Raw genomic sequence first — 24200 nt, 5'->3', positions numbered from 1 at the left:
AGTTGCCGCTAGTTCTTAGTTGCTATTGATCATTTGTCACCACTAATAATGTCTCCGCTAAAAGGTGTGGTCACTAAAGTCAAATTCGTCGCTAATTAGTCACCGCTAATACTTTTCAGGCGAACTCCCGAAGAGTAATAGCACCGACTTTGTTGCTGCTAAAGGCATCTAACTTGTTTTTTAAAAAAAATCTGGATTTTCCTTAACACTAAAAATACAACAAATATATGCAAGTTTTTCCGAACACGCATCATAACCATTGATATATATATATATAGGGGTAAGTTCTAGTGAAAACACTTTTTAAAGAGAAAACTTAAAAACTCCTAAGAAACTATTTTTTAACTTAAAATTTTTTTTTAAGTTTCTTTTTTTTCCATTATTCTTATATGTTGTTATTGATTAAAAAAAAAAAAAAACTTTGTCAGTAACCTCATCGGTATAGTGCGCATGTGTAATAGTGTGTATTGCATATATGCAAAAGTGTTTGTATTGCATAGAATACAAACCTATTGCACATATTTGATACACGCTATTGTATATATGCAATATAAGACTAATACACACATCGAATACACATTAGTACGTATGTGTAATACAACATTAATGCACATGTGCACCATATCAACTTTTATTTTATTATTTTTTTTTCCATATAATACAACATTACTATACATATACAATACACAAATATTGAATATATGCAATAAAACACTATTAAACTCAAAAGTACATAGTAATACACATGTGTAATACGACGCTATCGCATAGTAATACGTATGTGCATTACAACGGTTTTTTTTATTTTTTGAGTGAAATATAAGAAAATATAAGAATAATGGCTAAAACAGAATTTTGAAAATATTTTTTTATTTTTAATTAAAAATAATTCTTTAAGAGTTTTTAGGAGTTTTTTAGTTTTCTCTTTAAAGGTGAGTTTTCTTTTAATCCTCTCCCTATATATATATATACATAAACATACATAACTGAAAATAAATACAAAAGCATGTTTAATCAGCGGCGGATCCAGCAATTTTTTGCCAGTGGGTTCACCGTTCGTATCGATTCAAAGGTCTGGTCGTTTTGACGGTTCGGGTCGTTTGATTTAGGTCATGGACATAAAAAAATATGACATAATAACTAAAACCAAAATCGTTATTAGAAATTAAAAAAACACATAATATAAATACGATGGTCCTTTTGAATTAAAAAAGAAAATAACACTCTATAGTTGTTCTGTATGATTATTCATCTTTTAAAAACGTTGAATTACATCTTCGACCGCAACTTTTTGAAGGAGCTCCCTTTCAATGTAACAAATGCAAAAATTGTTCAAATACTCATCACTCATAATAAAAGACGATGTTTATTGTTTATGTTGCAACTAAAATAGTCATTGTAACTTTTTCAACTAAAATAGTCATTAAAATGATGAAAGCATATATTTACTGACTACAAATGCAAACACCACTTAATTAAATATAAGAAGATGTATATGTATATTTCATGAAATCAATTAAATTTGATTTCTATCGGGTGATGTTTTCTAAAACTTATACAACCAGTTAGAAAAGAAAATGAAATATAAAATTAGAAAAACTACTAAAACAGGGAATTGAACCCAGGTGCTTCATAAGAAAAGAGAGTTGCTTACCACCGGACCATGGTTCCACATTGTTAATTTTTCATTTACAATTTATATGTCGGTTCATTCTCATATTTTAAATAGACGTTATGTGCAGGAAGTACTCCAGCCTCAAGATTTTGGTTCCTGCAAGTAATTCAGTCACCATATATAGGTCCATGTTTAATGCAAAACGCCTATCTTCAAAGTAACCTAAATCTTTTAAAATTAACTAGTTAGTATTAAAAATTGGATAGTATTTTATATTAAATAGGTTTTGTAACCCGTGCATTGCGCGGGAGATATTTTGACCTCACGGGTTGCGAAACTGTGAAAAGAACAATATTGACCAAAAAAAAAAGAGATAAAAAAGAAAAAATAAAACCAATTTACTCAAATCGACATATCAGAATAGTCATTACAAAACAAAGAGGCTCAAAACACACAATACCTCATGGCCATTGCTAACAAACCACACACCGCCAGCAAAAACCTTCCAACAAAAAAAATAAACCGGAAAAGCTCCATTGAAACCAGTGATGCTAGACTATCGCTATCTAGTCAAAAACAATACAAATCAGTATCCTAATCACCTTAAACTAGTCAGGGTAAGTAGGGTGCGAACCACGAGGAGTATGTAGTCAGTGTAAAGCGAAACCGATTCCTAACATTATGAAGTGATTCAATTAACAAAGTGCTGATCACACTAGCAAACAGTTTGGTTTTCTAGTAAACGAACAAATAATCAAAGATTCAATCAGTCAACAAAGCAAATCACACACGGGAATCCAAGTGAGCAATCAAATAGCAATCTCATGCAACTTAACAGATAAACTATCCTATGTCAACTGCAGACTGACTAACCGGTTAAACCTTAGGCATCCATGCTCGCTAACACACGGCACTGGTTATCAAACGGTCTCTGTCAGTGTGACTCAACTAAGGGCAAACATATGTTTTCTTGCTATTAACAGGTCAAAGCAATCCTATAAGCAATTATCATAGCAACTAGCAACTGGCACACTAATCGTTCTGATCAAAATAAACCTAAACTGACGTTGTGCACAACAATACTAGACATCAATACTCATAGATTAATATCAAAATAATTACAATCAATCGTTCTAGTACAAGAGAAAATAACTGAAAGATTACAAACTATATATCCCGGGTATCACTCGAAGGATCTAGCCGCGTCTCGGCATCTCTCGGGCTTCGGTTATGATGGATAGGATCATGCACGGGACCTTGAGACGATTGGAAGTGATGGTTCTCCTCTCTTCTGCTCTGAAAATCGCCTGGATAGTGAATGATGGCGTCTAGGGTCGTCCAAACGAAATAAAACATCAAACCCTAACTTTCCCGACTATAGGGACCATCGCGTAGCGCGATGGTCATATTCCTATTCCATCGCACTACGCGATGGAATATAACCTCATATTTGGATTCTTCTCGTCGAGAAACTCAAAATTCATATATTATGGGTCCCGTAACTCATTTTCTAGCCCAGGATATGCTTGTTTTACTTCATGGTCGCTTTTTGTGAACACATCTTGTTCAGTTTTAGCATCGGCTTTAGGTTTCTCATTCAAACTCTTCCCAAATCCTTCTAACACTTCCAAAGACTTCAAGTTATGCTCCGGTCATCTCAAGATATCATTCCATGCTCGTACAAGTCTCCAATTTAGCATCTTTAACGATCAATGACCTGAAAAACAAAAGCACGTATGAAGTCCAAAGTTCTAACAATATACTAAACAAAACTACATAATTAACACACTATCTATATACAAAATACCCGAACATCACATCCCACACTTATCTTTTGCTTGCCCTCAAGCAAAACTCTAAGGTAAACATCAACCTCCATCATAGGTATATTAATTATCACCATTAATACTAGCAAGGTTTAAGGTCATACCCAGTTTCCCAGACTGACACTTTCTAGATTGACAACCCACAAATAAAGTTAATGTTACAATAAAACTTTAGAACCGCCTAGACAAGTTACTTTGTTTCCGGTTAGGGCATACATGTTCATACCTCTCACACTATCAACACTCCTCTCGGTTTAATATCTGGACTAGCAAAAGATGTGCCAGTATATGTCTCTGCCCTCAAAATACCTAATATGAGTTACAACTTAATAAGCTTGCCGGTCAGTCTTATCTCCACCCATTAACCACCGGTTGCATAAAGACTCGGACTAAGGGTTTTGCTGAGGATTAGGTTTGGGTGCGGATTAGGCTTATTTAGTGACTCGGGTGGATGAAACCCTGTTAAACAAACCAATATACAGACTCACGAATACAAACGAACTAATTACACAATCAACTGCTATTTACATACTCAACTGCTAATAACAACTGAAATACTAAACTGATAATTTCTTTTTGTCTTTTTGCTGATTTTTCAGATTTTTTTTAAACTAATAATTACAACTCAGACTTTATAACTTTTCAACTCGTCTGACTAAATACCACTCGATATATATACGACTCGATAACAAACTGGATTTCATTACACGGGTTAAAATAAAATAAAGGCTAAGGCTGCAATGGTGTGTAATGTTCAGTTTAGTAAACGAAAAAGGATAAGGTCCAAACGGGATTCTAAGGGATAATGTCGGGTAAGGAATTTATTTAGTGAGGAAATATGTACGGAACGGGTTTTCTAAAGTCCTAATCTCATACAGGTAGTGGTATTAAGATCTTGAAAAGCATGTGACAAGCAAGTTCTAATTCTGTAAAACATACCGGTTTCCCTCAAGAAATGACAAGACATGTTTTATATTTACTATATAATATGTGTATTAAGTATATGGGCTAATCTCACAATATGTCTGGAAATAAAGACTGTCGATATGAAACATGTATACCCGTCCCCTTGACTCGTTATCCCCGCCTAAACGATTCCATTTTCAACTTCTCATTTTAAAAACATTTATCAGGAAAACTATCAAGAAGCTGAAAACCAACCATGACCAAAGACCTCTAACTTGACATTAATAGCAATAACTAACAGTTAATAACTTAGGTTTCTGAATACTCTTCGAGGTACTATCGGGCTAAAATTTTCAATTTCCCCCATCCCCACACTTGAGGTTGACATTGTCCTCAATGTTAAAATTTTAAAATAATTAACGAACATTTGAGGGACGAGGTTGAAATTGAATGTTTAACAATTTAAAAATCGGGCTCTAATGTGATAGTTCTAACACAAAAATCTACAATTACACTCTCAACATGTAAACTAAAATAACAAAATAGATTATGAAACTGCAATCACCTGATATGGCTAATAAGACAATACTAAAAAAATGGCTCGCAAACCCTTGTGAAAAATCGTCTTCTCCAAAGACTAAAACTGAATCAACAAAATCTTAAAACGTGTAGAAGAAAGCTTCTCACCGTGTGTAAGACATAGGTCTTTTAAGAATTTTGCAAAAAATGAAGTGTTAGTTCATTTTATTAAAATTTATTACGAAGCCGAATTATTTAAGTTTCATAATAAATTTTGTTAAATGAGTTAAAATGTTAAAAGACCTAACTCACTTTCGTAGGAATCACGGCTGCATTTAGCTTATGCAACAAGCCCTTTAAACCCCCCGGTAGCCCGGGTGGACGAGTGAGGTCTCGTGAGGGTTTATAGTGAACTACACCCACAAAGTTCCAATACAACAAAATATACACGTACCTGGATTAACCACAACAAAAAAGAACATGAAAGCACTTTGGGTAGCTTAACTGAAACCTAGTTTTCAGACATAACTTTACCGCACACATCAAAATCCCAACTTTTTCCTTGCGGTATCCCCACACTTAGCTTTTGCTACGATGGTACGCTTGAAATACAATTAGTAATATAAAAAAAATGCAAACTAAAAATATACAAAATGTACAATTACCACCCTTTTGAAAATTTTATGACATTCAAGGTGGGCGGCTGGCCCGTTTCCATGCAGCCTTCTCGTTACATAAAAGCTCATCCTCAAGAGGTTACTCCCAATCTTTTAACACACCAGAATCCGGCCCAAACATTTCCAACCTCCATTCTAAATCAAATTCAGGTGGTTTCTTTACCTCTTTCCTTTTCATATTCTTTCTCTTTCTTGTTGCTACTTCCTTATTATCTCTAACTCCATGCAATATCTCATTCCGTCCTTTCACCTTCATGCTACCATTTATCTCATTTTTGTCAGTCACAAAACATTTCTCTTTTGTATGATCCTTTCTCAAGGGTTAGTAGCATTTCCAAATAATGATAACTGTTTATCACGATTCCCACACTTAATTCCCAAAACGCCCTTAGCACAATCAATTGCCGCATGTGCTGTGGCAAGGAATGGCCTACCCAGTACGACTGCAGATTGTGTATTATTTCCTTTAGCATAATCGAGTACAAGAAAGTCAACTGGGTAGGAAAATTCATCCACCTGGACCATTACATTAGTAGCCATGCCCCGAGGAAGTGTATGAGTTTGATCCGCCAACACCACGGTGGTGTTTACCCTTTCTAGCGGGCCAAATTCATAATAATCATTTAAACTACCGGGCATGATACTAACACATGCTCCAAGATCTAGAAGTGCCCAATCAGTTTTAAATTCCCCAATTTGAATTGATAAAAATGGCACTCCCGGGTCTTGGAGTTTACCTGAGGTAGTATTATCCTCCATCTCCTCATTTCTGTTGTTGGTCAATTTACCATTTAAATAGTTTTCACAAGTACAATTTTCACAAAAAGACGTTTCATTCGTTTTTAGTTTCGATTCATTTTGGAAAATTGTTTTCTTTTGACCAACATAATTATTCTCATCACTAAACTCTTTCACCACCCCCTCAAAAACTGTGGTGGTGCATCAACTTCAACACTAGTAATTTCAAAATGAGGTAAAAGACTTACCGCATTGATGTACACATTGTTTCCTTTCTTTGAACTTGAACTGAAGTGTTGCGGGTTTACTATGGTATCGCTCGGTAACTGACCCGCGTTTTTCTAAAATCTCGCCACATTTTCTGCAAGTTGACCAATCTGTTTCGACATCGCCTCTGAAGACTTATCTCTCAACTCAAACTGTTTCTGCATCTCTTTCTGATTATCTGTCACCAACTTCAACAACGCATCTAACTTCGAATGTACCAACTCATTTGAATTACCTGAGTTACCCTTCTGCTGGTCCTCATTCTGATTAACCGATGAACTGTTACCCTAGTAAACATCTCTGTTATACTCCCGACTGCTCTTCTGATTGTATGAACCCTACTGATAACCGCCCTGACGGTAGCTGTTCTGCTGTCGGTTTTAACTAGACCCCTGAAAGTTCAGATTTGACTGACCCGCGGCGTTCCCGTAACTGAAGTTCGGGTGGTTTCTCAGGCCCGGGTGATAGGTGTTTGAATTAAACCCTTGGCCTTTGGAATCCCCGTACGCATAACTAACCTTCTCCTCGTCGGGATACTCGTCCTCATCAAACTCGAGGCAATTTTCTATCTTATGCCCCAACTCACCAGGCTCTGCACAAACCGGGAACTTCACCCCGACTTTACCAACCTCTTTCTTTTTCTCTCGTCTATAACCTGCGAGTTCTCTTTCCAACTCTACAATTCTCTCTAATTTACTCGAGGCTGATTTAATTGATCTGGTGACCACCTGTTTCCGTCTTCGTTCTGCAGCTTCCTCTGACTTGGAGTCTTCACACATAAACTCCAAAAAATCCCAGTTATCCTCCTCAGGCTGATTAAACAACTGACCATTACAAGAAGCCTTCAAATATTTTCTGTCCTCATATGTCAACCCGTCAATAAAAAACTTAACCAATTCCCACAACTCGATCTGATGGTGTGGGAACTTCCTAATCATTTCCTTATAACGAGTAAAGGACTCATGAAATAACTCACTCGGTAACTGTGAAAAATGTCGAATCTCCATTCGGGCCTCGATGGTCTTTGACTGTGAATAATACTCGTTAAGGAAAACCTGCTGCATCTTACCCCAGCTCTCAATATTGTGCATCGGTAGCGAGTTGAACCAGTGTTTTTTTTTGTCTTTTAGTGAAAACGGGAACAACCGCAACCGAACCTCATCCTAATCGTATGTACCGTCACCGCTAGACCCGCAAATAGCTGAAAAATCTGACAAGTGTGAATACGGGTCTTCAGATCCCAGTTCGTGAAAGTGGGGAACTATGTTAATGTAGGACGGACGAGATTTGAATGTCGGTTGTCCCCGTATGTGAACCTGTGGGACAATCGGTGAGGCACCATCTGAAATAGCCGGTCTGAACCGACTATTAACACCCTGAATCGGAGGCCCATAATTCCTTCGTCTGGCCCTCGGTTCCTCAAAAGCTGGTCGGTTAACTTGAATTGGATGTCTTCGTTCCTCCCGATATCTTCCAACTCCATCTCTGTCTTGGTTTATGTTCCTCCACCTGTCACCTCTCACCCTGACCAGTTCCTCAACCTCCTCAACATCTTCAACATGCAAACCCGCGTCTTCATTTCTCGGTTCAAACCCGTTATTCCTTCTAATTCTCCAATCATCCCCATTACTGCCTTCATTCCTCAGTTCCCATTCCTCCTCATCTCCCTCTTCTTCATATTCAGTATGAATACTGACATGGTCAAAATCTCGAATAATCGGCTGTCGGTGAAGAGGGGTATTGTTCGGGGCTGATGGCCAGGGTTTGTCATGGTTTCGGTTTCGGTTTCTGGATTGTCGGGCTGAATTTTGGGGTTGCTGATTTGTGTTTATTGGTGGTAACTAGTCTTTATTGGGTGGATTTTGGTTATTCGGTGGGTTAGGCTCGGGTTGGAAAATATTGATCTCGGGTGGTGGGTTTTGGTTTTAATTCTGGTTTTGGTTCTGACCTTCCATGTCTGGCTGCCTGATCTGAGCTCGGTTCTGCCGAGCTAAACGTTCAATCTCTGGCTCATAAATCAATGGAGAACCTCTTCTTGAATTGCGGGTGTGCATAAACCTGTTACCTGCACAACTAACACACCCCGTATAAAACGGGAAAATAAAACTAAACCAAAATTAAAAACAAAAACTAAATTAAACTAAACTAAACAAAGAAATAAATTAATCACAAAAACACTAAGCGCACTAACTCCCTGGCAATGGCGCCATTTTGATGCTACACTGTCGCTATCTAGTCAAAAACAATATAAATCAGTGTCCTAATCACCTTAAACTAGTTAGGGTAAGTAGGGTGTCGAACCACGAGGAGTATGTATCGCCTAAAGATTCTTCTATTGCTCTCACTTTCAATCCTTGTAGTTAACTTACTCCTAATTACTTGAAAACACTTTTTAAAATACATTAGCTAAAGCTGGTGAATGATGCTTACAGACTCGAAAGAATTTTCATAAACCATTAAGACACAATCACCAATCCTTTCAACAAACTCAGTATGCCTCATCCTGAGTCATCACTACTAAACATACACATAACGGTTTCTGAGGAGTTATGTGCCCTTATTGTCAACATCATTACAAAACGTTTAAGTTTTAACGACGACAAAATTCGTTGCTAAAGCCCCAAATGTCGCCGCTAAAAGTACTAGCGACAACATGTCGCCGCTGTTGAGTTGCCGCTAGTTCTTAGTTGCTATTGATGATCTGTCACCACTAATAATGTCTCCGCTAAAAGGTGTGGTCACTAAAGTCAAATTCGCCGCTAATTAGTCACCGCTAATATTTTTCCGGCGAACTCCCAAAGAGTAATAGCACCGACTTTGTCGCTGCTAAAGGCATCTGACTCGTTTTATAAAAAAAATCTGGATTTTCCTTAACACTAAAAACACAACAAATATATGCAAGTTTTTTCGAACACGCATCATAACTATATATATATATATATATGTATATATATATATATATATGTATATATATATATATATATATATGTATAGGGGTGGGTTCTAGTAAAACTCCTCTTAAAGAGAAAACTTAAATACTCATAAAAACTTCTAAAAAAACTATTTTTAACTTTTTTTAAAATTTTTTTGTAGTTTCTTTTTTTTCCATTATTTTTATATATTGTTATTGGTTCAAAAAAAAAACTTGTGGATAACCTCGTTGGTATAGTGCGCATGTGTAATAGTATGTATTGCATATATGCAAAAGTGTTTGTATTGCATATAATACAACACTATTGCACATATTTGATACACACTATTTTATATATGCAATATAAGACTAATACACACATCGAATACACAATAGTACATATGTGTAATACAACATTAACGCACATGTGCACCACATCGAATTTTATTTTATTATTATTTTTTTTCTATATAATACAACACTATTACACATATACAATACACAAATATTGAATATATGCAATAAAACACTATTAAACTCAAAAGTACATAGTAATACACATGTGTAATACAACGCTATCGCATAGTAATACGTATGTGCATTACAACGGTTTTTTTTTGTTTTTTTTTATTTTTTGAGTGAAATATAAGAAAATATAAGAATAATGGCAAAAACAGAATTTTGAAAATATTTTTTTATTTTTAATTAAAAATAATTCTTTAAAAGTTTTTAGGAGTTTTTTAGTTTTCTCTTTAAAGGTGAGTTTTCTTTTAATCCTCTCCCTATATATATATATATATATACATAAACATACATAACTGAAAATAAATACAAAAGCATGTTTAATCAGCGGCGGATCCAACAATTTTTTGCCAGTGGGTTCATCGTTCGTATCGATTCAAAGTAACCTAAATGTGTATTGTCTGGTCGTTTTGACGGTTCGGGTCGTTCGGTTTAGGTCATGGACATCAAAAAATATGACATAATAACTAAAAACAAAATCGTTATTAGAAATTAGAAAACACATGATATAAATACGATGGTGTTTTTGAATTAAAAAAGAAAATAACACTCTATAGTTGTTCTGTATGAGTTTTCATCTTTTAAAAATGTTGCATTACATCTTCGACCGCAACTTTTTGAAGGAGCTCCCTTTCAATGTAACAAATGCAAAAATTTTTCAAATAATCAACACTCATAATAAAGGCAATGTTTATTGTTTATGTTGAAACTAAAATAGTCATTAAAATGATGAAAGCATATATTTACTGACTACAAATGCAAACACCACTTAATTAAATATAAGAAGATGTATATGTATATTTCATGAAATCAATTAAATTTGATTTCTATCGGGTGACGTTTTCTAAAACTTATACAACCAATTTGAAAAGAAAATGAAATATAAAATTAGAAAAACTACTAAAACAGGGAATTGAACCCAAGTTGCTTCATAGCATCGGCTTTATGTTTCTCATCCAAACTCTTCTCAAATCCTTCTAACACTTCCAAAGACTTCAAGTTATGCTCCGGTCATCTCAAGATATCATTCCATGCTCGTTAAAGTCTCCAATCCGTAGTTAGGGTTTTACTTTCGTTTCTTGTTTTTCTCTGTAATCAATCACTATAGTCTGTAATTTCAATTCGTGATAATAATAGTAGTGTTGATTGTTCTTGATATTGATTCATTGATCCAATTTCATAACAATTGGTATCAGAGCCTGATGGTTGGGTAAAAGTTGGTTTATTTTATATATTAATTAGTTAATTTTAGTTAAATAATCGAATGAACATTGGTACTTCAAGCATTGTTATGTGTTTTCAAAACATTGGAAGCTTTAGAGCTTAACGAGGATATTTACGGGCTTTGAATGAAGATCGAGAAGTGAGAGATTGGACGTGCACGCATCACGAGGCATTCAAGAAGATTAAATAAAAAAATCTAAAGTTTTACATCTTCGCGATACGCGAAGATGCAAAGAACGGCAACTTCGCGATACACGAAGTTGCAGAAATCAGGCCGCGACTATTTTGTCCTTCGCGATACGCGAAGAAGCGCGCCTATCATCTTCGCGATACACGAAGATGCTTAAGTCGGCCAAAAATTTAGGTTTGCCTTATATAAACCTCTTAACCTCCCCAATCGGTTTTTGATGACTTCCAAAGGCAAAAGAGGCTGCTTAGGACGATTTTCCATCATTCTAAGGCTTCCGGTTCATCTCGGGTTTGCATGTTCATCAAGATAAGTGATATAATCAATATGTCGATGCTTGGCTAAGTTTTTGTTCGTTCTAGGCTAAGGTTTTGTGTGAAATACTGTTATGATAAGATTCTTATGCTTAATCGTTATAGCTTGATTGATTTTATATGAATTTGTCTTGCTTAATTAGTTGTTTGGTTGATTAAAGTTTGTGTTTGCGATTATTGAGTTGTGTAACGTTTGTTTGGTTGTTCACCAACATTTAGGGTTTAAGCTGTTGTGTCATTGAACTAAAATCATCAAACCTTATCATTGAGTTTGTTTTCCTAGACATAGATTTGACAATTGTGGAGTCCGGTTTCATTTGTGTCAACAATTCGGTTAGGGTATCGTTTATCATCATAAATCAAACCATAGGACTAGCAATTATTATAACACCAAAGACGAGAGAATCTGTGATTAACGTATGGAACACATAACCCGAACCTAGAATGAATGTTTTTCATTAATATTATTTACAAATCGTTTTTAAGTAATTATTTAGTTTTAATTAATCTTTTTCTAAAAACCGCTTGACATCGTCTGTCCGACTTAGTTTAATAATTAAATTAGTAGTATTAAAATTAGCACTTTCCTTGAGTCCCTGAGGAGACGACCTTACTTACCCGTACTTATTATAGGTATTTAAGTCTTAAAATTAATTGTTTGAGTAGACCGCGACAGCCTATGTCAGAGCCTCGTTGGCTCGAATCTAAAGAAATTGATCATTTGTTCCGCTGAAGTCAATCAAGATGGTGTCAACGAAGTTCGAATTGGAGAAATTCGATGGTAAGAATGATTTCTCGCTCTAGAGGGTGAAAATGAGGGCTCTACTGGTTCAACAAGGTATCTCCGATGCCTTGTCAGGAGAGCCAAACATGCCAGAAGGGTTTACAGATGAAGAAAAGAAAGATATCTTAGAGAAGGCACATTCAACAATCATTTTAAGCCTCGGTGATCGTGTTCTTCATGAAGTCTCAAAGGAAATCACGGCGACCGGAGTTTGGGCAAAACTTGAAACCCTGTACATGACCAAATCACTAGCAAATAGGCTATATTTGAAGAAAAGACTCTACACTTTCCAAATGACTCCGGGTAAGTCATTAGAAAGTCATACTAATGAATTCAACAAAATAATTCTTGATCTAGAGAATATTGAAGTTGAATTAGAAGATGAAGATCAGGCAATCATCTTTCTCTCATCTTTGCCTTCAACCTATGAACATTTTGTGGATACTCTCATGTATGGGAGGGATACACTATCCATGGAAGATGTTCTTGCTGCCCTAAATTCCAAAGAACTGAATAAAAGGGTGGAAACTCAAGAAGATATGGGTGATGGCTTATTTGTAAGAGGAAGACTAGAACAGAGGAGTCAAAGAACAAAAGGTGCAGGAAGGTCTAAGTCAAAACCAAAAAGAATCATGAGGTGTTTTATTTGTAATTCGGATAAACACTTAAAGAGGGATTGTCCTGAAAGAAATAAGAAGAAGAAATCAGAAGGTTCTTCTAAGCCTCAAGGTAACAATGTAGATGATCCTTTGGATGGTTATGACAGTGCAGATGTATGTGTAGTATCTAAGGATAGTTGTAATGGTGGTTGGATTATGGATTCAGGGTGTTCATACCATAGGACACCTAATAGAGAAGGTTTTAAGGATTTGAAATTAGAGGATCTTGGGGTAGTAAAGCTAGGTGATGATAGAACATGCTCCATTAAGGGACATGGTATTGTAGCTTTAAGTTTGGATAATGGAACAGAGGTTGAGTTAACCAATGTTAGGTATATCCCATCATTAACCAAAAATTTAATTTCATTTGGTACATTTGAAAGAAATGGATATGGTGTGAGTTTGAAGAATGGCAAAGCCAGGGTGATAAAGGGCTCAATGGTTGTAACGTATGGATCCAGAGGGGAAAATAGCATCTATGTTTTAGATGGGACTGCAATATTGGGGATTGTTTCAGTTGCTAAGGGCAAAACAGTCAATATTGCAAAATTGTGGCATAATAGGCTTCGCCATGTAAGTGAAATGGGCCCGATGGAACTAAAGTAGCAAGAGGTAATAAAAGATCTTGTACGTTGTGATGTAGGATCTTGTGAAAACTGTATTTTAGGTAAAGCTAAAAGGGTTAGTTTTCCTAAAGGGATACATAAGTCCAAAGGAGTATTGGATTATGTACATGCTGATTGTTAGGGACCTACAAAACATAAGTCTTTAGGTGGAGTTTCTTATTTTCTTTCTATCATTGATGATTATTCAAGAAGAGTATGGGTATATATTCTAAAGAATAAGTCTGATGCCTTTAGTATGTTCAAAGATTGGGCAATTTTAGTTGAAACACAGACAGAAAGAAGAGTTAAGAAACTAAGAACTGACAATGGATTAGAATTCTGTAGTGGTGAGTTTAATAACTACTGTAAGGACAGAGGAATAGCAAGGCATTTAACCATTCCTGGAACTCCTCAGCAGAATGGATTAGTAGAAAGAATGAACAGGACTTTACTTGAAAGGGTTAGATGTACGTTGATATCTGCAGGGATGCCCAAAGGGTTTTGGGCAGAAGCTGTGAAGACTGCAACATATCTAGTTAATAGGACTCCATCTAGTGCAATAGATATGATGGTTCCTATGGAGAAATGGTCAGGTGTTAAAACTGATTATAGTAATTTAAAGACTTTTGGCTGCTTGGCTTACTCACATATTAGCCAAGGAAAACTGGAACCAAGAGCTGTTAAATGTGTGATGATTGAATATCCCGACGGAGTTAAATGATATAAACTATGGAGACTTGATGGTGAAGGACCCAGGGTTATAGTCAGTAGAAATGTTGTGTTTCAAGAAGATGTTATGTACAAAGATGTTATTAAGGGGTCAACTGGTGAAAGTAAGATTGATCAAAGGGTTCAAGTTGAGGTGGAGCCCATTAAAGAAGTATATGAACATGGAAGTGCAGTTAGTTCTACTGAAAATGAAGACAGGGGTAATTCTTGAAATATGAGTCAGACAGGGTATAGTTTGGCTAGAGATAGAGAAAGAAGGCATGTAATTCCTCCTTTAAAATACAGAGATGTTGATGATATATCAGCATTTGTACTTAGTGTGGCACAAGAGGAAAGTTTAACTAAACCATTGTCATATTCTGAAGCAATAAATTCAATAGACAAGGATAAATGGTTGCAAGCTATGAATGAAGAAATGAATTCTTTGAATAAGAATGGGACTTGGTTATTGGTTGATAAGCCTGAGAAACAAAGATTTGTATCCTGCAATTGGATTTACAAGATCAAGGAAGGAATGCCAGGAAAGCAGCCTAGGTATAAAGAAAGGCTAGTAGCAAAGGGATTCTCACAGAAGGCTGGAATAGATTATAATAAGATCTATTCACCTGTTGTGAGATTGCAGATTCTATTGGGTTAATATTGGCATTAACAGCTCAAGAAGATTATGAACTGGAACAACTTGATGTAAAGACAACATTTTTTCATGGAAATTTGGAAGAAAAGATATATATGCATCAACCACAAGGTTTTGAGGTTTAGGGGCAAAACGGGAAAGTTTGTTTGTTGTTAAGATCTTTATATGGGTTAAGGCAGTCGCCTAGGCAACGGTATTTGAGCTTTGATCAATACATGGTGACTAATGGTTTTAATAGAAGTAAGTTTGATAGCTGTGTTTACTTCAAAGAGTATAAAGATGGTCAGTATGTCTATCTATTGTTGTATGTAGATGACATGTTGGTTGCTTGTAAAGACAAACAAGTAATTCAAGATACTAAAGATTTGTTAAAAAGGGAATTTTACATGAAAGAGCTTGGTGAAGCAAAAAGGATTTTGGGTATGGAGATTACCAGAAACAGAGATCAAGATTTGTTATACTTGACTCAGAATGCTTATACTAATAAGGTATTGTCAAATTGTGCTATGAGTCATTGTAAAGCAGTTAGTACTCGATTAGCTACTCATTTTAAACTTTCTGATAAGGACAGTCCTGTATCAGAAGAGGATGAAGTTTTTATGAGTAATATGCCTTATGCTAATGTTGTAGGGAGTTTGATGTATCTTATGGTATGTACTAGGCATGACTTGGGATATGCAGTTAGTCTAGTTAGTAGCTATATTTCAAAGCCTGGTAAGAGTCATTGGGAGGCTGTAAAATGGATATTGAGGTATTTTTAAGGTTTCAAAGGTGTTGGTTTAATTTTTGGAAAAGGTTCTATTGATAAAGGGGTTGATGGATATGCAGACTCAGACGTTGCTAAAGATCTGGATAATGGTAAGCCTATGACAAGTTATGCTTTTACAGTTTGGGGATCTTTGATTAGTTGGAAAGCTTCCTTACAGAAGATTGTAGCTCTTTCTACCACAAAGGCTGAGTATGTAGCTCTTACTGAAGCAGTTAAAGAAGCATTGTGGCTTAAAGGTTTTATTTCTGAGATGAGGGGTAGTTTGGTCTAACCGATAGTTTTTTATGATAATCAGGGTACAGTGCAGTTTACAAAGAATGTAGTTTATCATGAAAGAACTAAACATATAAATGTTAAGTTTCATTTTATAAGGGATATTGTTAGAGCAAAAGAAGTGATGATTAAAGAAGTAGATACAATGGAAAATGGTGCTGACATGTTTACTAAGGTGTTGCCAGGTTCAAAGTTTCAATTTTGTTTAGATCTTTTAAACATTGGAGAGCATTGATGACAAGGTAGAGATTGTTAAGAGTTGTGTCATAAATGTATTGGGCAGGTGTGTCATAAACTTAAGAATTGTGTTATAAATGTATTGGGTAGGTGTGTAACTTTTCTATAGTTCAGGGACTGATGTTGTTAATAGTGTAATTAAGTTTGTTATAGCTGTTAGAGGTTGATAAAAGGGGGCTAATCACGTAGTTAGGGTTTTACTTTCGTTTTCTTGTTTTTCTCTGTAATCAATCACAATAGTCTGTAATTTCAATTCATGATAATAATAGTAGTGTTGATTGTTCTTGATATTGATTCATTGATCCAATTTCATAACAAAAGATTGCTAGAAACATATTTCGTACAAATCCGTCCATAATTTTAAGGTCACAAAACTAAAATTCTTATTATGTTAGTGTCAGACACAAAAATACAGTTAGTCTTCACTATAAAGAAGTCAAAGAACTCATGTACAAAAGAAAAGGTTCAAGAACTTAATGGGAAGTAATTATACTATTTCTAACATAGTGATATAAAATTTAAATCCAAAAGGCATGACGGTTTTACCATTTCTAGTGATAAAAAATTGTTTATCAAATGGCAAATATGACTTCCTCTTATTTAGATTACTTAATTCCCTACAAATCAAATGCACAACATCAATGTGAGTTAACTCATTCTTGCTTTTACAGATCAGACAACTGTTGATAGAAGCTTTAGATAGAGCTCATTATAAGGAAAATATATAAGTTTTTATATAAAAAGAAATGCTAGAAAAGAGGGTAAATACAGAAATTTTTTAAAAAAAAATTGAGAATAGGTATAGATTTCAAATGAATTTGATAAGAAACTATAAAATTAATGACCTTTAATACTTTTGGGCATGTAATACCGTATACTAAGATTCACAATTTTAGATATGAAGAATTAATACAGAAATCAATAACGTAACAACAAATAAACAGAAAACGGTATAGAAAAACTAATGATGTGTTTTTTGACTACCACGTACTTACACATAATAATTACAGCAAGTACCAAACTAAGAGAATAGAAATTTATAGTTATATCATTGTTTATGATTGTTTACACTCGTTAGTTTAGGCTATGAGTAATGGTTAATGTCCTTTAAGAGGCATTTTCCGTTGTATAATTATCACCTTTTATAATTAAAAAAAAGCTTGTGAAATGGATATATAATATCTCTTAATACTCTTCAATTATTTACCACTTAAAGACACATATGAGTTTCATTGTAAAAACGCCCAAGCCTTTATAACGTCACATAATGCCCTGGGAGATGATGTACGGGCTTTATCTATCCATAAAACGCTCCTATAATGCCCCAATTAGGTGAGTGAAGAATAAACGTATGGTTAGCTTTTTGTATGTTAGTTTCGCTCCTATAATGCCCCAATTAGGTGAGTGAAGAATAAACGTATGGTTAGCTTTTTGTATGTTAGTTTCATGTTGTGTGGTGAATTTGGGTATCTAGCCGCTTGCTATTGCCTTTGTATTTTAGAAAGAATATATATACACAATTTTCAATTCTCATGTGTTCAAAAGTAGAGATTCATGGCATTTAGGAAATGCGAATATTCATAAACAATAACATCATTTGTATTTTATATCGAGTTCACATTATCTTTTATGACACAATTTATGAAGTTTATAGGGTTTTGGTTATTTTAATCTTCCATGATCGATTTATAATTTGCTATTATATAAGCATTGCACATGCTTTTTGAATTAATGATTGGACTTTATTTTTAATAAACTTTGTATTAGAATCGGTGTATTCGATGAATATATCTATATCTATCTATTTATAATATATATAAACCAAAACCCTAAAATCCTACGTGTCGCGATATGGTCGCTCCCCCCTTTTATGGAAGCCACCATATTGCTTAATTTTTAAATGGATGTCTCTCATTGATTTAACCCAAATTTATGGGTTTATGTCTTACCAAAACCAGATAGCTCTTAAACGGGTTATAACATCTCATTAAATTAAAAATCAATCTTACCAATTATTTGATGTAAAAATTCTATAAAATAGGGATATACTAAAATTTAATATCCAAATTAAAAAGAAAAAGACATTATTTATAATTACTAAACAATTTTATAGTAAAAAACATAAGCGGGTCATGGGTCACCAAATCCAAATAGCTTTTAAATAACATATTATTTATTTATGAAACTCTTTCATCATCAAACACTAAGTATATTATTAACTTTCTTACAATAAAGAAAATTAAAATCCAAAAAAAAATATTAAAAAACAAAAAATGTAAAATAATCATTCTCTCAAGCCATCAGATTTCTTTATTTGTAAATGAAGGTTTATCACGCATTTGACCTGAATTCACGGGTAAAGGTCTCACGAAACCCAGATAGCTCTTTAAGTGTGATAACATCTCATTATATTAAAAATTAATCTCATAAAATATTTGATAGGAAAATCTTATAAAATATGGATATACTAAAAATTAATATTCTATTTTATTTAAAAAAAAGTTATTATCTATAATTAAGAAACAATTTTAGAATAAAGAAAATAAACGGGTAATGAGTATCACCAAACCCAGATAGCTTTTAAACCGGATTATAACATATCATTTATTTGTGAAACCATTTTATCATCAAACCTCAAGTATATTAATTATTAACTTTCTTATAATAAATAAAAATTAAAATCCAAACATACATATATAAATATTAAAAACGAATCATGTAAAACAACCCCCGTAATACGGGGGATAAAATCTAGTAATATATATAAACGAAAACCCTAAAATCTTTTGTGTCGTGATGTGGTCGCTCCCTCCTTTTATGGAAGCCACTAGATTGCTTGATTTGTAAATGGAGGCCTCTCATTGATTTAACCCAAATTCATGGGTATGGGTCTTAGCAAAGCCAGATAGCACTTAAACAGGTTATAACATCTCATTAAATTAAAAATTAATCTTACCAATTACTTGATATGAACATCCAATAAAATAGGGATATACTAAAATTTAAGATTCAATTTAAAAAGAAAAAGATATTATTAATAATTAATAAAAAAATTTATAGTAAAAAAAGTGGGTCATGGGTCACCAAATCCAGATAGCTTTTAAATGGGTTATAGTGTATCATTTATTTATGAAACCCTTTTATAGTAAATTAATGATGTGTAGGAATAAATTGAATATGTGTAGGAAATAACTGAAGATAATGTAGTTGTGTAGGAAAAAAATATGTTGTGTATGAGAAAATTAAATATGTGCAAGAAATAAATTAAGATGTGTAAGAGAAAATTAATGATGTGTAGGAAGAAACTGAATATGCGAAGGAAACAATTGAAAATGTGTAAGACGAAAAGCATAGGTACGAAGAAATTGAAAATGTGTAGGAAAAAAATTAAAACGTGTAGGAAAATTTTGAAGAGGTGTAGGAAAAAATTATAGTTGTGTAGAGTGAACTAAAAAGATAGGGTAAAAAATTATAAAGATAAATTTATTGTATTATGAGTTTATTAATTTTTTAAATCTTTTAGTTATTGTTATTAGATTAATTATATTAGTTAGAGATGCAACCAATGTGGTTTAATTATATATATTAATTAGAGAGAGAATATATTTATATTATTTTAATACCCTTTTCATATATTTTAATGTTGGAAGATTAAAAATTAGATGAGTGACCCAGATTAATTTCTCGCACTTCTCGCTGTAACTTAACTTCTCGCATGAACCATCTCTTGCATATATATATATATATATATATATATATATTAATTATCATGTATTCAAAAGTAGACACTCATGGCATTTAGGAAAAGCAAATATTCATAAGCAATCACATCATTTGTATTTTATATCGAGTTCACACTATCTTTTATGACACAATTTATGAAGTTTATAGTTCTATCAATTTATAATTTGCTATTAACATTGCACACGCTTTTTGAATTAATGATTGGACTTTATTTTTCGTAAATTTTGTATTAGAATCGGTGTATTCGATGAAGCCCAATTCTAAATATGCCACATTTATGTGGTGGACAACTTGGACGGTCCATTCTTGTGACAATCGTCAATTTCAGGTTAACCCCGTTAACTCAACTCCGTCAATTCAAACTTAAGATCGTTGAATCTATAACGCACACTTCATTACATTTAAACTAGGGTTTAAATGACGCTTAACACTTACTACATGTGTAGTCTTTCGGGATTTGCACCGAAACGCAAACGAGTTGACGAATACGATTGATAAATAAACGACAAACGTCAAAACACTAATTATGTGATTATTATGTGTTAGGTATATGTGTGTTACTTGATTGTTATGTGGAATGTTAAACAAGAAACAAGAACCAACTAGTTTAGGCTAGAGATGTAACACTTGAAAGATTAGGGACTAGAGTGTAACTTGTATTATTATAAATATAACCTTAACACTAAACCCTAACTTATTATTATTAACCTACAACCCGATCGGCCTCCCTCCTTGCTCCCTCACGGCTGCCGTCCACAACCCTCACACATACACACATCAAATCAAGTGATTAATCCAAGAACTAGGTGCTAGGAAGGTATACTTGATCACCTCTTACCTCTTTGATGTTTAATTTTGATGTTTAATGGGTTAAGTATAAACCCTAATCGGCCGATTATGTGCATGTATGTGATTAATATGATTGTTGTTAGTTGGATAATGGATTGATAACTAGATTGATGTTGTTGCATGATTCATTGTTGTCTTTGATTTGAGTTAGAACACAAACCCTAATCTTGTATGTATGGTGTAATTGAGATGCATGGATAGTAGTATTAGTGTCTAGCATGTTACATGAGTTATTTGTGATCCATGGCTAGTGAAATTGTTAAGTTTTGAGGTGAACAGAATCTGGACAGAATGTGTGTACGATGTTCAAGTGACTGTAACGAAGTGTAAACGTGAAAATTGGTTGAGACTGTGGGTACTGCAGTAAACTAGGTTGAGTCTAGTTTCCATGAAGTATAAGTTTGTAATTTTTGGACAAGTATAAGTGTACTTTTATTATTTTACAAAAACGTGGTGCAAAGCTGAGCTGTTAGACCTGCTGTTAGGTTATGTTGTAAATGTTATATCTCATGAACTACGAGACCAATTGGGTTGGTTCCACTTCTGGAAGTTGACTCATTGAGTTAGGAACCAAACCCAAGTGGTCTTGCATTTATTGGATTTTTCGTTTAACGGGAATTGCAAATAACATTTTGTTGCGCATGAATCTGACTGATATGAGTTAGCTGTAGTGTTTTGGTCATTATAAGAAAAATATGTGGAATAAAAATAAGATAAAATATGTTCTGGAAACCTAAGATATGTATGCTTCTGTGGTAATTTTTGGGGAATTAATTGAGACGTTATGCTCGGTGAACTAGTGCAATCTTTCGAGTAGAAATTCTGTCATAACGAAACTAGCTGCTGAGTTGTGTAGGAATGCATGAAATATGATAGTTTTTATATAATTGTTGTATTTTGACCAAAATACCCTTGCGGGGAATAGTTGTTAGTTGATTGCCATGAATTGACCAAATTGCCCTTATGGGGAATAATGGTTAGTTAGTCTTTGTTTGTTGACCAAATTGCCCTTACGGGAATGATTGCTAGTTAATTGTTATGTGTGACCAAATTGCCCTTACGGGGAGAAATTGCTAGTGCTATACATTATTAGTACGTGACACGAAAGAAATTGCTCACTCATGTATCGTATCACAATTGTACTTGTTTAAGTCACACACGATTCACAAACGAAACACGAAATCTGTTACGTGCATAGGTATTATGTGCCGAGTCTAGAGACTCGTTAAACGTACCGATACTTAGAAAATCTCTTTGTTATTTAGAACGCTAGAGAGTTTCTACGACGCGCATCACTTGGTGATCTAGATCGGGATAGTCTTCGCAAACAGTGAGTTTCACTTACCCCGCTCTTTGAACTGTTTTCAAACGTTTTTCACTTGGGGGAGATAACATACTCCGATAAACGTATTTTCTGAGATAAACGCATATTTAAGATTTTGTTATAAATTATATATCACTTGTAAAGGCTAAGCGGCAAACGTAACATTTGAAGTCCCACACATCGGACCGGTTAATATTTGGAATAGCGAGTCACTGTTGAGTAGTACTACTGGGTTTGACAAACCCCACCCGACGCTAAGCTCAACTGGAGGTTGAGTGGGTGTAATTTTGGCTAACACTTACCATGGTCTGGAATGACCTGGTGACGGGCACTTGATAAACAGTCAGCTTCGGTCGCGAACCACTTAGCAATACTTGTTGTATAGATTAGCTACCTATCGATATATAATTTGACATAACACTATCTGGTAATGCAAAACACTGAAACGCCGTAACGTGGTTACGCAACACTTTAACGTCGTAACGTGGTTACGCAACACTTAAACGTCGTAACGTGGTTACGCAACACTTAAACGTCGTAACGTGGTTACGCAACACTTAAACGCCGTAACGAGGTTACGCAAAACGCTAAACGATTTATCTTATTTAACTTGTGAACTCACCAACCTTGTGTTGACACTTTTAGTATGTTATTCTCAGGTAGCCGAGGCGGGCGCGCGGTTTAGGAGCATGCATTAATTGAAAACATCTTTATTCTGCAAACTTAATTTTAACAGTTATATTTGGTTTTAAGTCGTCCTGCGTGACGCAACTTTTGAATTAAGGTTTTACGCTTCCGCACTTATTTACATTTAAACGTTTTTCTTTGGTTTGATTATAACTAATGATTCCGATCCTGCCAGTTCACACCCTCTGACAGTAAAACTCCGTTAGTGGATTCTGAGGGTGTGACAGATTGGTATCAGAGCCATTGGTTATAGCGAACTAGAAGCTGCATGCATACTAGACTATAACCGCGACGACCCATTAGTTATAATGATACGCACTGCATAGGTTTGTGTAGTCTTGAAATTTTATTCTTTACCTCTTTCACTCATACGCGCGCATATACACGGCTTACCTGTAGGAATGTCGACGCCACCCTCATCATCATCCGATTCGATGACGCATGCTCACGGGAAGGAACCGCAGTTACCTACTGCCTCGCCACCCCGTGTAGTCCCGGAACTCGAAGCTCCGGCACCGAAGAGGTACCGCATATCCGGAGGCCTGTATGAAAACGACGTTAGCTGGGAGTGGTACCCCAACATGATCAGACGTATGGTCTACCGTGAACAAGTTCCCCCATTGCCTCACCCGAACCACCCTGCTTACCCTAACACCCTACCACCCATAACCGAACCCGTGGAGCGAGTGCTCGCAGCTGTCGTCTCTTGTTTGGAGCGTGATGTGGGTTACATGCGCTACACGAGAGAGAACGTTTCCAGATTGTTAAAAGACGAAACCGAGAATAAGGAGGAGATTGCCCGCATGGCGGCGGCAATGAAAGATATGCAAGGGGCTAGTGATCAACAGATGAAGGTTATGATGAAGATGCAAGCCGAAATGATAGACTTGAAAGAGCAAATCCAAGAAGCAAGGACCCGAACCGAAATAGCGTTAGAACGTTGCGATATCCTACAAATGCAACTCGCTCAGAACGCAGCAGAACCTGAGGCAGAGCCCGAGGCCGAGCCCGAGGCAGAGCCTGAAGTAGAACCTGAAGAAGATCCCGAAGAGGAGCCTGAGGAAGATCCCGAGGAAGATCCCGAGGAGGAACCCGAAGAAGAACCGGAGGAAGAACCGGCTGAGGAGGAGGCACATTCAGAGGTGTCCTCAGATGACGACATCTAGTGATAATGACACTTAGATGGAGGGGTTGTCTCCA

The sequence above is a fragment of the Bidens hawaiensis genome, unplaced genomic scaffold, assembly GCF_021521415.1.
Source record: "Bidens hawaiensis isolate Kalapana, Puna unplaced genomic scaffold, B.hawaiensis_p1.1 tig00002717_1, whole genome shotgun sequence".
Taxonomy (NCBI): Eukaryota; Viridiplantae; Streptophyta; class Magnoliopsida; order Asterales; family Asteraceae; genus Bidens; species Bidens hawaiensis.
The sequence above is the reverse complement of the archived record's forward strand: the minus strand, read 5'-3'. Positions refer to the sequence as shown.